Raw genomic sequence first — 3443 nt, 5'->3', positions numbered from 1 at the left:
AAACTATGTACTTTTTACATTTAAATTGTCTGCTTAAGCTTTACATAAACCTTTACTAGCAAATGCTGCTTAAGAAAATATCTATGAGTCAAAAATTATCCTCAGTGCAGGGTTTGTTATAAAGGTAAAAGCCACAAGGAATTTTGTAAGAGGTTTGAAATTCAGTTTTTCACATAATACTATTATCATTCTTGTAAAACAAAGTTATGGCTCTGTATAGTGGATAGTTGAACTACTTAATGGTTTATATCTTTTAACTTATTTAATATAACTATAGATTTATGAGAAATTATAGATTTTTATAGATTTCATAAAGGTATGACTTTGTGCACCTTTCTAAAGGACATAGTTTAGAAAATCAGTCATTGTTAAATTTCAATGAGTGTGAAATTCCTTAGAATTTTAAGGAATTTGCTGCCTCAAGAGTATTATCATCTCTTCTCTGACTGGTTAAAGAAACTTTGGTACATCTAAACAATGGAGTACTATGTATCTGTTAGAAAGGATGAACTCATGAAATTTACTTACAAGTGGTACTACATGGAAAGTACCATGCTAAGCGAAATGAGTCAGAAAGAGAGCGAGAGACATAGAAAGATTGCATTCATCTGCAGAACATAAAGTAACAAAATAGGAAACTATCATCCAAGAATAGCCGAGATAAGTACCAGGAGGTTTACTCCATGGCTTGGAGGCCAGCCGCATACTCTAGGGGTAAAGGCAGCTCAGATAGAGAAGGGAGCACCAAATAAAGGGTGTTGGGAAGATCCACCCAGGATGGGAGATGCATGCTGAAAGTAGACTATAGATCGAACATGATTGCCACTCAATGCCTCTTTCGCAAACCACAGCACCCAAAAAGAGAGAGAGAACAAAAGGGAATGCCCTGCCACAGAGACAGGGTGGGATGGGGGGAATAGGGATGGGAAGGATACTGGGATTAGTGGTGGTGAAGAATGGGCACTGGTGGAAGGATGGATACTCGATCATTGTATAATTGAAACCCAAGCACAAAAATTGTAAGTTTACAACAGTAATTCATGGTGTTTCACTAATAAAAATTTTTAAAAAAGAAGAGTATTACCATCTCTTCTCAAGAGTACAACCAATAGGAAGCATGGCTTCTGTGACATGGTTTGAGTTCTGATACTAACTCTGAGACTTAGCTCTGGCCTAGCTTGGGGAAATTTATGTCCTTATTGACATCATGAGAACATTTGGCTCAAATCTTTAAATTTCATCCAATTGAATATTTTTTCTCTTCTTCATTTCTTCTATCAACATCTTTTAAGAAATTTTTCGGGCTGGAGAGATAGCATAGTGGGTAGGACATTTGCCTTGCACATGGCCAACCAGGGTTCAATTCCCAGCATCCCATATGGTCCCCTGAGTACCGCCAGGAGTAACTCCTGAGTGCACAGCCAGGAGTAACCCCTGTGCATCGCCAGGTGTGACCCATAAAGCAAAAAAAAAAAAAAAAACAGAAAAAGAAATTTTTCTAATTTTTATAGTGCCCTTCTGGTCACTAGATTGTGCCTTTCCTTAATATTGCATGGTATCTATGTTTCACAAATTTTGTTTCTTCATCTCATCTTATATTTATCTAACTGTCTTATTTTCCATCTAACACTATACCTTTGCCTCTCCAGGTTTTTTTCAGTCTTGAAGAACAGTATGTAGAACAAACGCTTACAGGAGGAAAATGCTCAAAACCAGGACAGAGATTGAAGTTTTCAACAGTCAATGGAAAATTTTCAGCCATCCAAATTCAATTCTATTAACTGGTTCTAAAAATCTAGATTCTTATACCATAGCCTGTTCTGCCAACCTACAAGGTGATAGAAACCTGGGAGGCTACATATATATATATAAAAAAAAAGCTATTCTTTCAAGAGTCAATGGCCTGTGAAATGAGAATTCTTGGCCTACGTACTCCACTTGGCCACCTCACAGTGGGATCCCACATCTGGTCCAAGTCCATGCGGCAGGTAAACAGGAAGAAACTTGTCCCAGATCTGAATCAACATGGATGAGGAGATCTCTGCAAACTGCAAATAGGAATAGTTTGAGCAAATACCCTTCCTTCACTAGAACTAGTACTCTTCGAATATTCTTCCTTCACCCGTGTTCTTCAAAGATTTTCCTTCTTCAATGTATTCTTTCTTCACCAAATATTCTTCCTTCCTCAGCACAGTGTGAAGTAATATTTAGATGGATGGCATCTCAGAGAAACAGCCAATCTGGAACTGACACAGCTTTGCTACTAATTAGCTATGACCTTGTATAAGCTTCTACCCTCTGTGTGTTCTCCTGTACAAAGAAAGGAGCACAAATCTACCTTCTTCTAGAGTTGCTTTAATTAAAATGGAGTTGGTCCATTTTATTCTGTGTGACTGCTTATATTGCTGCCTTGCCATCAGAATTTACAGTGCGTTTTTCTAGCTGAAGGAGACAGGCAAGAAATTAAAATCAGAGTAAAGTTTTGAAAAGAAATGTATTCATCCTTATAAAGGAGCACTATTGAACAGGACCCTCCAATAAACTTGGACACTCAACCATCAACGCATGTCGCCAAATTATTGATTTATTTCTCTTTTATTATAAAAAGCATACACACTGGAATCTGATTGTTTAAACCTATTAGCCCATCCAAATTTTTCTGTTCATAAAAACTACATTACCAGAGTCTTGGATCAAAAAGCATTCTTGATGAGCCCAAGAAAGAAATCTAAGAGAGATATAATTAGTTTGGTCTATGATTCTTGGGATAGCATCGAGTAAAGAAGTGGCAGGAGAAGAGATTAGTAAAGTCATTCTTTAACTCTCCAAAATAATAGTGAAGGTTATTGAGAGGAGTGTCCAGCCATAAATGATTTTGAAATGCAGTAGATGGGACCAGAGTGATACTACACCAAATAGGGCATTTTTCTTGAACACAACCAACCGAGTTCAATCCCCAGAATTATATATGCTCCCCTGAGCCCTCCAAGAGTGTATGATACTTGATCTCAAAGTCAGGAGTATGCCCTGAGGATCACTGGGTGTAGCAAAAATAAACAAAAAATAAGAAAATAAACAAACAAAACGCCCCCAAGAATGAGTAGAGACAAAGAAACAAATTTCTGAGAGGAAAAGAGGTTTGTGTGCATGTGTATGTATGTGTGTACGGGTGTGTGTGGTGTGTGTGAAAGAGAAAGAGGGAGAGTGAGAGAGGAGAGAGGGAGGGAGAGAGAAAGAATGAGAAACGCATTTTTTTGTTTTTTGGTCACACCTGGCGATGCTCAGGGGTTACTCCTGGCTCTGCACTCAGGAATCACTCCTGGCGGTGCTTGGGGGGCCATATGAGATGCTGGGAATCTAACCCAGGTTGGCAGAGTGCAAGGCAAATGCCCTACCTACTGTGCTAGCGCTCCAGCCCCTGAGAGATGCATTTTCAGGAAAGA

Source organism: Sorex fumeus, unplaced genomic scaffold (genome assembly GCF_029834395.1).
Source record: "Sorex fumeus unplaced genomic scaffold, SorFum_2.1 ptg000002l, whole genome shotgun sequence".
Classification (NCBI taxonomy): Eukaryota; Metazoa; Chordata; class Mammalia; order Eulipotyphla; family Soricidae; genus Sorex; species Sorex fumeus.
This window is presented reverse-complemented; position numbering follows the sequence as displayed.